Source organism: Spermophilus citellus (genome assembly GCF_964194105.1).
Source record: "Spermophilus citellus genome assembly, chromosome: 8".
NCBI lineage: Eukaryota > Metazoa > Chordata > Mammalia > Rodentia > Sciuridae > Spermophilus > Spermophilus citellus.
Genome location: NC_138189.1, coordinates 15,481,491 through 15,494,348, shown reverse-complemented (window position 1 = coordinate 15,494,348; position 12,858 = coordinate 15,481,491). Strand labels below are relative to the sequence as shown.

Below are 12,858 nucleotides of genomic sequence, written 5' to 3'. Positions count from 1 at the left end.
TTGGACCTTTTGTATGTGTGTGTGCTTCACATACAATATCACCATTTCAATAGCTTCATTGATCTCTTCACTTCTTAATTATAATCTGACACTTGACTTATTGATTGGGGATCATCAGGTAACTCTGTTCCTGGCATTGGAGAAAAGTTCCTACAAATTGTATTGCTTGTAGGTAGTCACCAAGTTTGGTTCTTTGTTATCCATGTGCGCAGGTGTCCTCCTTCCTAGTGGATCATCTTCAGAAGGAGTGATAACCCATGCATACAGAGGTCAGGGGAGAGAGACAAGGAGTGAGTTACAACAATGTATAAGGCACACATTTCTCCTGAATACTTGGTAGGAGCTTAGTGTTAAGCTAGATGATTCTGGTTATTCAAAAGCCAGAGAAGACATACTCTGTCATCAAAGATCTTATGGTCTGAATAGGAGTGAAGACATTGTCATGAACCCATTTAAAAATAACTCATTCATATATATATATATATATATATATATATATATATATAGTTATAAGTTGACACAATACCTTTATTTTATTTATTTATTTATATGTGGTGCTGAGGATCGAATGCAGTGCCTCACACATACTAGGCGAAAGCTCTACCGCTGAGCCACAACCCCAGCTCCAAATAACTCATTCTTAAAAGTGCTAAATGATTATGTATCAAAAAGCATAGCAACCTCACATAGAGTTTTTTTCTACACATCTGTAAATTGAAGTAAGTAGCTGTTCCTGGAAACCCAAATTAAGTTGCTTTGATTCCCCCAAAACCTATACTCTAAAGAGACCAATTCCGTGTCTTTAGAGGCTTGTGGTATCCATAGATTTCTATCAATCTCACTACCTCAACTGCTGCTTTTGTCTAGCCTCAGGCAGACCAGATGAGAAACTTTGCCTACTCTTTAGTACTCACAACAGAACTTTCTTCTGAGAATTCATCCTCTAGTTGACTTTTCAGGATATTTTTACAGGGTTTTCATTATGCACATTGCATATACACAGCCTTCCACCATTTCCCTGAGTACATGGAGGTCTGCCTTCTTCCAATTCATATTCACATCCTTCTCCATGTCATAGGATTTCTCCTTTTTCCTCCCTCGTTATGCAGAAGGGCTTCCTTCCACTTCCAAACCTTGGCCATCTACAAACACCCAGGCTTTGTGGTGATGGACTGGGGCAGCAGAGGCTCTGATGGAGATGGGTGCTCCCCACAGGACTCTAATTAAAGGGAATCTTGAGTGTAATCTGAGATGAACATGCATAAAGAGAAAAGGGCTTTGACAACTAGTTTAACAAATCATCCTTGTACGTCTTCTACAGTAGTTTATGGGCCTTAGGAGGAACAGCTGCACAGTAGAAACACACTGAGCAGCAACAACAGGAAAGAAAAGGACGCAAAGCCAACCAAATGTTGGCTTAAATGAAGTCAAGGCTAAGAGAAGGCAAATCAGAGAGAAAGACTTGAAATGTGCTCATTTACAAAGTTTAGAAACATCTAAACTTCTCTGTTCTAGCTCAGAGATCTTGAGGTAAGCAAGCTATTGTTTCTTTTAGCACTGAATTGTACAGTAGATACCAATGGCTGTCCAATAAAGCAGTTCTTGGTTTAACATTCCAGCATCCCTGGGTTCCTTGAGTGCTATTGAGTTATTAGTTCACTGCCGTCACTGTAGGGTCTTTCCATTTGAGGGCTGGCTACCTTTCGTCCCATTTGCTGTAAGTTGGAATTGTGATTACTGCCAGCATGAACCTTGAAGCCAGCATGTCTTACATGCATAGCACTTTTCAGTAAATTGTCAGGCTCAACGTCTGCATTCATTGCTCTTTTCTATTATTTTTCTTTGCCTACTAGTTTTGTCTTCTCCCTTTCCTCTCTTTCTCTATCCTCTTTTCTCTGCCTATTTCTCTACTCCTCTTTTGTTTCTTTCCATTCTTATATACTCTCTTTCCCTTGTGCAATTATTTCCTCCTGTATTTCACTTCTTCCCCTTTCTTCCTCTTTCCCTATTTCTTCTTTTCCATTTCTTTATTACTCTCTCTTTCTGCTCTGCCCCACTCATCCCATGAGACAAATTTCCATCAGACCTGAATGTGCCAAAGAATATTTTATGTACTTCCTTAAAAGATTTCACAGTTTGTTCATAAAATATCAGTCAGTGTTTCTGATGAAACAAACAAGAGTGGCCTTTTAATCTTTACGTTAACCTTCTCAAGTGCACAACTCTAATAAATGTGCCCTGAAGTCTGGCAAGGGGGACACCAAAGCAGGTCAGCAGCACACACATTTCACAGAAGGGAAGCGATCTGAGCCGGCTTCCGGCAGAGAGAGCTGAGCAACTACCCTTGGTTTACGGAATAGCAATTATCTCAAAGTCCTGAAGATCAAAAAATCATTTCCCTGGAAACAATTGGGATGTTCATTTTTAATGAAACCTTTTAAAAGTCTCCATATTTTGATTAAAAGGATAAACCATTCATCAGCATTTTAAAATAGTCACACTTATATGAAAGTAGCTCAACTTGCTGGGCACTCCTCTAGATTTAGCTTAGCAATTCTCCAATTTTTTTCCCCATATAGTGCCTCTAATAATATTCCCTCTCATTTTCAACACAAGATTGTTAAAATAAATGGGCAACAGGAGAAAGAGAAGATTTCTCATCTCTTCAGACTATTTTTTAAAATATTTTTTTAAGTTGTCAATGGACCTTTATTTATTTATTTTTATGTGGTGCTGACAATCAAGCCCAGTGCCTCATACATGCTAGGCAAGCTCTCTACCACTGGGCCCCAGCCCCAGCCCTCTTCAGCCTATCTTGCTCATTGAGTCACCCACACTCTGCTTTTCCTCTCACAGCTTGCTAAACAGAGTTTCAAAAGTGGGCAGCTAATAGGGATGGAGAAGAATGTTCTATGTATTTCTGCATCATTACTGTGCTCAGAATCACCTGCTCGGGCCTTAGCCTGAATGATGATGACTTAGTATGTGGAACTGGGACACTGAATTTGCATTTTTTGGAAGTTCTCAAGTGATGGAGATGCTGCTGGTCCAGGGTCCACACTTTGAGAAACACAGGAGTAGTAAAGGTATCATGAGGTTTGGTATCACTCATATTTGGATCTATATCTTACTTGTTAGGGCAGCTACCTCTGACTCAGTGCCTTGCTTTTTTTGTCTTTAGAAGTTGGAATAATGATAACAACATCATTTTTTTTTCTAGAAATAAACCTGAGATTCAGCAAAAAAGGTGTTTGTGGCCCATAATACAATACAGTTATGTTTTCCATCAATGTGAGACAGTCATGGTTGGCCTACATAGCTCCCAGGCAATGTCTTGGGCATTGGACTACATAATTATGTACTAGAAAGGATGCAGAAAGATACAAAGTATTATCAACAGATCAGCAGTTTCAAATTTATCTGCATGTTGCAGTCCTCTGGGGAGCTTTAAAAATTACAAATAGTTGAGTACCATGCTTGGTGATTCTGATGTAATTGCTCTGGGAAAATGTTCCAGCATCAGGATTTATAAAGCTCTTTGGGTAACAATAATGTGCAGCCAAATTGAGAACCACTGAAATAAATGTAAGAATAAGTCAGGTTCTCATATCCCAAAGAATTGACATGATTGTAATGATCCCTAATATGTCAAATACCATGACTAGACTAGCTACATTGGAACCTTATGAGGGTGTGTGTGTGTGTGTGTGTGTGTGTGTGAGACACAGAAAGAGAGAGAGAGAGAGAGAGAGAGAGAGAGAGAGAGAGAGAGAGAGAGAATGAGAGGAAGAAACAGAGGCTGGGAGACAGAGATAATACTTCTTATCTCTGATGATTTTGATTCAGTTCTGTCTAGTGTGATGCTCGGGAATCTTTTTTTTTTTTTTTTGGCAGTGCTGGACATTAAAGTAAGGGCCTCTTGTATGCTAGGCAAGTAGGCAAGTGCTCTCTATCATGGAGCAACAACCTCAACACCAAATAGCTGAATAGCACTTTTTTTTTAATTGCATCATAATAGAGAAGGAACTAAATCCCACAGTAGAGAACAACCAACCTAGAACCACATGTAAGTTCATATATATATATATATATATATATACCATAATCTTGTTTCTTGTTTTACTGCTCTTTGAAAATCAAATAGAACTTATTCAATGTTAGGTGGTCACAAATGTCTACTAGGGCATTAAGTTTTAATATGATGATGTCTCTTTTCCATTTCCTTTTATTGATTAATAATTTACAGCCTATTCTTCCCATGTTTCAAAGCATAAAATGAGGGGTAGATAGACCTCTATGCCTGAGAAGCCTTGTTCCTTCCTCTCTTGGATCTTTTCTCTGCTTCCTTTTCTTTCACTTGTTTTGAATTCTAAGAGGTCAAAGTATCTATTAGACTCAAATATTATTTTTAAGGCAACGCTTTCTTACATTTTTATATCCCTTTGCCTAAAAATGTTTTGTGAATATCCTTTTTACCTAAACATGGCTCACTAAGTGTCCATTCATCAGGTCACAGATTTGAAGCTCAGGAGTCCCTAATAGAGCTGGGTTCTCTATTTAGAAGAGGACCTGGGATCCTTGAGCACTGCCTCCTGGAGTCCCAACTCATACAGTTGGTAGAAAATCCAACACTTGAGTTGTACACTTGAGATCCCACTTTCTTGCTGGCTATCTTCCTGGAACCCTCCAGGCCGCTGCTGCCCATAGTCCTTTGCATTGGGTCCCTTTCACAGTTCAAAACACAGCAGCCCAAGCTCAACTCTTCAGAACTACCAAGGGACAGTCTCTGATATGAAGGCACAGTCTCATATGACACAGCATAGCCATGGGTTGGACATCTCACCCCATCACCTTAGCATATCTCCGTACTCAAAGGGAGGAGATTTGAAAAGGTGTGACTCATTCTAGAGGTCACATGTGTTCCCACTAGAGTTTGTGAGTAGGCAACAGTCTTTGTAGAGCAAAGCAGCTGAACTGGGTTAACATCTCAAGCAGAGTTAGTGCCTATCCTCAGTATTTTGCTTATAATCCAGACATTTTATTGGAGATTTTACCAAAAATAGCACCAAACTTTTTCTTATTTCCACAAGAAATTTATTGCTGTGACCAAAGGACCCATCAAGAGGTTAGTGATTTTGATGAGGCTCTTCTAGACTACTCAGTATTTGAGAACTTCAATACTAAGACCTTTAAAAATAGATGAAGGGAACTAGGGAGGAAATTACAGGGATCTACATTTTCAACAAGGTATGTGTGCATAAGTCCCACTTGTGGTGGGAAGGAAGGGAGGAGAAATTTCTCACATTTGTGGCAAAGAGAGAGACCTAGTGATTAGTCTAGAGAAATGCACTGCTAATTGAAAAAGGCAGTGCTAATTGTATAAGGCAATTGCTTCTCTGTTTGAGGAAAGCTCTCAGAGACTGATTGTGTGACCTTCAGTAAGTCACTTTACTCTTGGAGGCTTCTGTCTCCCTGTCAGCATATTAGGAATTAAGATCTTCCCTTTGAACCATGAAGGGAGATATAATCATTGCTTTTGTTCAGTTCTTGAAAGACTCAGATGAAAGACCTGTAAGTGCAAAGTATTACTCATGTATTTTAGAAGCAAGGTAGATGAGCAGAATTGAAATGCTTTTTCCTATGCTCCAGCAGAGTTTTCTGTTAGACTCTCAAGAAACAGGAGTCTCCGAGGAGAAGGTTGTGTATAGTGCTGAGCAGCCTGCATGACTTCCCTCTGACTCCAAGAACTGGCATAACCCAAGCTCCCTCTGATTCAAACCTAACAACTGCCCTTTCCGACCTTGGGCAGGTGGCTTAGCTTCTCTAGCCATTGAATTCCCCTTTGAATGTTTAGGATATGAATACCTATATGGATAGCAAGATGGAGAAGTTTTTTTGTTTGTTTGTTTGTTTGTTTTTGTTTTTTGCACAATATCTTGGATTTGGTGTGTTGTCAGCAGGTAGTGGAGCTCATAAGTTGTTTCCTCTCATTCTTCTAAGTATGCAAGTAACTAAAATTCCCAGTGATGTCATCATAAAGCCTACTAATTATGCATCAGTTAACGTCATTTAGATTCATTCAATGGTATTTAGATCTTTCTTGATTTATTTGTTTTTTATTTTAAATTCATAAAATGCTATACTAAACACTTGGATCATGCAGGGAGAAATAAATTGAAATATTTGAATGCTTTACCTATAATAAATTTCTCATCCCATTTTGCTAAAGGTAACTAACCACTGTTAACTTTCTTTCTTATGGTTGTTGATATTCTCGTTTTGCTTTGTTTGTTTTATAGTCTCGACATTTAAACCAGAGCTTGGTACACAGTAACCAATTGCTCTTCCACTGATCTATATCCCCAGCCACATGTACGCATATTTGCGTGTGCATGTGTGCGTGCGTGCGTGTGTGTGTATGTGTATGTATGTATGTAGAGATTCTTTTTATTGTGTTGGAAATACAAATATCCTGAAAATTAACTAGTCCTTCTTAATCATTAGCAATTAATCATGAACATTTCATTTGATTTTTAAACAATGAATGTCCCCATGTTAGTCAAGAATCCCTTGACATTGGCCCTTATGACTCTGGTGTATTTATGGACCAAGTTCTTTTATATAATACCTAAATTTTAAAATAGTTTTTAATTTTATTCAGTGACATGCACATGCAGCATGTTTCACCCCTTGGCTTTGCCTCTTAACTCTGTCATTTCTCATTAAAGGGTCCCTTCCCCTACGCAGACATCTAGAAACCCAGGCACTATTCTGTGCTCCTCCCTCAGGATCTTCTGCATGTAATTCATCTCCAAGCATGGTTAATTCTTGGACTTTGTGTGTTTCCCATCTGCCTCATCGTGCCCTTATCTACTGTTCTGCCTCTCACATGCTCTGTCATCTCTCAACTGCATACCAAGCAGAACTCAGTCTCTTGTCCCACTTTGGTCTCCCTCTGAACCATGAGCCCCACTACACCCAAAGACGTCTTTCCATAGAATGGCTTTCCATTCTCATTAGTAGATAGACCCAATAATCTTACATACTGCTATTATTTGAATTTCCCCAGAATGCGTGTTGAAATTTAGTCCCTATTTGTGATGTATTAAGAGGAGGAATTTTAATCTGACTATAGTATTTGGAAGTGGAATCCCTAGGAAGTGATTAACCTTAAATGAGGCATGTGTTGGTCAGTTTTCCCTTACTACAACACAATTATTGAGATAATCAACTTATAAAGAGGAAAGATTTATTTTAATCCACATTTTTTAAGTTTTCAGTCTATGGTAGGTTGAATCTATTGCTTTTAGGCCTCTGTTGGGGCAGCACATCATAACAAAGAATGTGCTGCAAAGCAAACTGTTCACCTCATGCCTAAGATGTGAAAGAAAAGAGTATGAGAGACCGGGCTTCCATAATCTTCCAATGCCCAAAGGACCTCCTACCAGGCCTTACTTCTGAAAGTTTCCACCCCTTCCCCAATGGCATCAATCCGGGAAACAACACAAGTATCTCAAGGGAACATTACAGATCTTATTATATCAGAGACCAAAGTAAAGTAGGGAGACACTCTAGACAGCTGCATCAGGAGACTAAGGAATGAAATTTGGTGTAGCCAGAGTGAGCAATGGAGAAGGTGAAGAATATTGCACATGGTGCAGGTTCAACTGAATGGGCATCTTAATGGTATGAATTAAAAATATAAGTAAATTTGAGGTCTCAAAGTTATCTTGTAAGTTTTGGGGTTGAAAGACTTACAGGTGGGAAAGTGTCATGGGGAAAAGATATGCCAGGGGTTCCCAAGATTATCTCCAGGTTTGATGATTTGTTAAGAGTATTTATGGGATTTAACATTTAGTCTTATGTATGGTTGATTTATTACATAGAAAGAATGCAAAGCTAATCAAAGGGAAAAAGACATATCCAACAACATTTGAAGGAAACCTGCCCTGGAGGAGGGTTTTAGAACTTTCTGTGTGTTCCCCCTCACCATACTTATCTGGAGTTTCCTCTTCACTATTTTATCCTTCCTCATTCATTAAGTTCCTTTGAGGCAGGACTGTAATGTCTTTACTCCAGTATCCTCAGCCCTTCAGACTATATTTCTTATAAAATAGGTAATTAATATTTATAAATGAATGAACAACTTCAAAAAAATATAGGGACCATCTTAGATTAAGTCTTTATCTTCTCTCACTTTATTTCTTTTCATCTGGTGAAACTGAAGAGCTATTCATTCTCTCTTGAAACAATAATGTATTGATAGAAGGATTGAAAGGGCATAGTTCCTCAATTAAGAAACTGTCCATATGGTTAAGCAACTGTTATTGATTTTACCAAGTACAGATGGTACCTTACTCATGATGGTTTGATGTAACAAGTTTTCAACTTTATGATGGTGTGAAATCAATACACATTCAGTAGAAACTATATTGAATTAAGATGTTTTCATAAGCTAGAATATATGGTACCATACTCTCTTGTGATGTTGGTGCACAGCAGGTCACAGTTCCCAGTCAGTCAAATGATCATGGGAGGAAATGACTGACATTCTACAATGTAATGTGTTGCTAAGTTGTGATGTTCCGAAGTTAGGTGTATTGAATGCATTTTCAACTTATGACAGGTTTATCAGAATGTAATCCCATTAACAGTAAAAGAGCATCTGTACTACTCAAAAAATGTAAAGAGCATCCTCAGTGGTAGCAAAGAATTTCTTTTAGTTCATTGTGAGTGTATTCAATGTTTTTTTTTTTAATCTGATAGATAATTTTGTGTTCTGCTCATCAAATATTATCTTATCACATGGGTAATAGGATCTTGGGAGCTTAAGAAACCCTTTTTCTTTTGCCATATATTCCAAAGGTTGTACAAAATAGATTGGGGTGGTAGCACTCAGCACATCTCCACATGTCTTAGTCATTGTGGGCTTACTGCTGCAACACAGCATCCCAGAAGTTCAGTGTCTTAAGACAACAAGAGTTGGTTTATATTTTATCACCTATCTCATGTATGCTATCTGGACACCAGGTGGGATTTCTGCCCAGTTTATTGAAGACATTCATTTCCTATAGTGGTTTCCTCTTGCCCATGCTCTCAGCATCCTCCACTAGACCTTGCATCTGGTCCTCAATTGAGAGAAGACAAAGACAAGGAAGGCTGTGGGCTATTTGATGGGCCTATCATGGAGTTGCAGACATCCCTTCTGCCTGCATTCCACTGGTCAGAACTTGCTCAGGTGGGCCACCTGAGTTCAAGAAAAACAGAATAATATCATCTTCCTCTATGCGCAGGAAGAAAATAAAATTGTATCCTCCAAATGAGAAAGTGTCATGGGGAAAAGATATGTCGGAGGTTCCCAAGATTATCTCCAGGTTTGATGATTTGTTAAGAGTATTTATAGGATTTAACATATAGTCTTATGCATGGTTGATTTATTACATAAAAATAATGCAAAACTAATCTGCAAAGGGAAAAAGACATATGCGACAATATTTGAAGGAAACCTAATACAAACTTCTAAGAGTCCTTTCTTAGTGGAGTCACACTGGATGTGCTTAATTCACCAGCAATGAGTCATTGTGACAACACTTGTGACATTTTATCTAGCAATAAACTGCTTAGATGTCCATTGTCTAGCATGTCCCAATCCCAGCCCCCAAGAAGCAAAACAGACATTCAACATAAAAAGTATTGTTTGTACAAAGAGTTTAGACACCATGAGTCATTTTTAACAGAAGGTGGTTATAAACTCTCTTGAAATCCAAGTTCTCAAAGACTATCCAAGCAGCCTTTCCAAGGACAGCAGTGTCAGACCTGCTTTATTAACAGTTTTCTGCACAAAAGTATACATATTTTGAAGTACAATTTTTAAGTGTAATTAAGTTCTATTTCTGGATACCCTTGGGCAAGATGTGTCACCTCTCTGGGCTTAATTTATTTCATCTGCAAAATTGGAGAAATAGCATCTCACAGATGGTTTGCAAAGTTAATGAATGTGAAATAAAGAGCTCTGACCCCCTCTCATGATAACACTCAAAATATGGGTGAAATTATTATTATTATTATTATTATTATTATTATTATTATTATTACCTTTATTATAATCACTGTCAGTATCACTGTTATCATATTGCTACTGTGAATTGTGTTATTCCTAGAAGCTCCTACTTTTTTTACCTCACTCTCAAACTTTGATTGATATTTCACAAAAACTTAGAAAACAGATTATTTCTCAGCCCTATTAGGAGTTACTCAAGGAGACATTTGTTATTAGTGCACTTTACCAGGGTTACTTTTAAGTCTTTTGAATTCCTGGAGAAACTAACATAATCTTTCTCATCTGATTCCTTCACTAGAATTTTTTGTAAACCAAGAGATAACATAATTTATGATCCTGTAAAATTCCAATGCAACATAAACATGTAATTTTTAAAACCAGTTTATATCGAGGCAACTCCTATATAAAGCAGATATTTACTAGAAGCATTTTTTTTTAAATCTCAGATTCTTCATTCATCAATGTCTTCATTCATCTTCATTCATCAAGAACAGTCCTATAAGGAAGATCCCATCTTATTTTTCTCTTAAGTCACAGTTGATTTGGTCCAGACTGATGGGGCAGTTCTGCTGCCAGGACATCATTCAGTAAGCCAAGTTCCTCCCAACTCTGTCCTGCTACTCTTGACTACAGTAGAGTTTCCATCCGAACTGGGTAAACTGGGTCACTGTCATGATTAGAGCCTGAGGGAAGGTGACAGTTGTAGGAACAAGTGACTATCTTAATTTAGAGATAACCCAGAAATTATTTATACCACTTATTTTCTTATCAATGGCTCAAATATCCTCACATGGAGCACCCAGCTCTGGGGGCAGCTGGGAAATGTAGTGTCTGGTTGAACAGCAGTGTTCTTTTATAAAAGGATGAAACTGAATTCAGGAAACAACTAGTACTCTGCTTAAGTCAATAAGACCTCTTTCTATAGAATTTATCCGGTGCATATTTTTAAAGATTTCCTAAGATTGAGCTAATACTCCTAAGACAATCTTTTTATAAGTCTGGGAGCCAAGAGTCAACTGTTACTTCAAATATCACTTCAAGGGTCAATATTACAAAAGTAATAATAAGTCTCTGTCTTATGAATGCTTTGAGGTTTCCTACTTCCCTTAACAGTACACCTTAGAATTGAATGCATACCAAATTCAAAAACCGCTTCCTCCAAGGAGGCTTGTTCATATGATTTGCTGTACATGGGACGTAGTCTTCACAGCAGATACCCCAATTCAAAGTGATAAGTAGACTACTGTGCAAATCAACTCTAACAGCATTTCTCCTTCTTGTTCTTTCTGAAAAATACTAATTGCTTGTGAAAATGTATTGTTGAGAGCCCAATAAATAATTTTTCAAATATAGTTCATGTTCCTTAAAGATATTGCTATGCAATTTGGATATTTTGTGGGTAAAACTAAAAACAAATCTGAGGCACCATTTATCACTGCAAGCTGCTGGCAGTGAACCTACTCAGCAAAATCAGATCATTTTGCATTTCTTAGAGTCTCCACTTATATGTGTTCATTAATACAATTCTATCTGGCAATTATTCCAATGATCCTGGCAGGCATTCAAATTTTCATTAAAGTAAGTTGTCAAAACTTTGGAAATCTTTTGATGCTACATTTGTGTTGAGTATGTCAGGACTAGAAGTCCTCAGATATGTATTGGTTGATTTAATTTGAAGAAAATACAAAGGTAGAAAATGTGTAAAGGAACATGAGAGAGAATTAGTTATTTCCTTACCTATACACATCCTAATGAATTATGCTTAACATATAATATTCCAACTCCCATAGAATCGTAGAAGACTGAATCAAAATTGCTCACATTAATCTTCTCCTTATTAATGTTTTCCACAAATATATATTGAACACCAGATGTTTATTAAATTTTATTATATGCCAAACTTTGTTAATATTGAAGATATGTGTGTGTGTGTGTGTGTGTGTGTGTGTGTTAATATAAGAATTGTTCTAAACACTAGATTCCCCAGTGGAGGAAGTGAAATATGCACGAGAAAAGATACTTTAGAGCACATTATGATACATTGAGTGGAAAAACTGACAGAGCTCTGTGAAGGAATATCATGTGGATACAGAAGACCTAGAGAAAGCATGAGGATAAATTTTATATGCCAATTGGGATACACTGTGTGCCCATTTTTTCGGTCAAATGCTAATCTAGATACTGGTGTGAAAGTGTTTTGTGGATGTGATTAATATTTATATTAGATGACTTTGAGTCAGATTAATATTGTGACTTGGACTCACCCAATTGATTGAAGGCCTTAAGAGCAAAACTTGAGGCTTCCTGAAGAAGAAGAAATTCTGCTCCAAGACCATAATATGGAAGTATTATCTGAGTTTCCCATCAGCGGTCTACCCTATAGATTTGAGAATTTCTAGTCCCCATAATCACATGGGCCAATTTCTTAAAATAAACCTCACAGATAGACAAATATAGGTGTACATAGATATAGTTTGTAGATATAAATACAGATATTTAGGTTTCTTGTTGGCTGTTTCCTGAGAACCCTGGTTGACACAACAGATTTTTCTGAAGTTGAGGGTTTTGATGTCAGACATAAAGAGAGAACCTGATATGAAAAGAGCAAGGGAAGCATTATTTGCAGAAGACAACATAGCACATGTAAAATGTCAAAGTCAGGAAAGGATTTATTATATTCAAAAAACAATGGAGCTTAGGGTGACTAAATTGCTATTCTTGGGGAGAAAGATAGATGAGCCAGCTGGGAGGCACAGAGAGGGTCAAGCAAAGCCTTGCACTGCACGCTGGATGTGACA

At 37.6% G+C, this 12,858-nt stretch overlaps 1 protein-coding gene across 12 annotated transcripts in view; it reads left to right on the top strand.

The window, feature by feature from the left end:
* KCNIP4 (potassium voltage-gated channel interacting protein 4) overlaps nucleotides 1–12,858 on the top strand; it is a 1,084,026-nt gene that overhangs the window by 978,158 nt on the left and 93,010 nt on the right. The gene's annotated exons all lie outside the window — the stretch shown is intronic.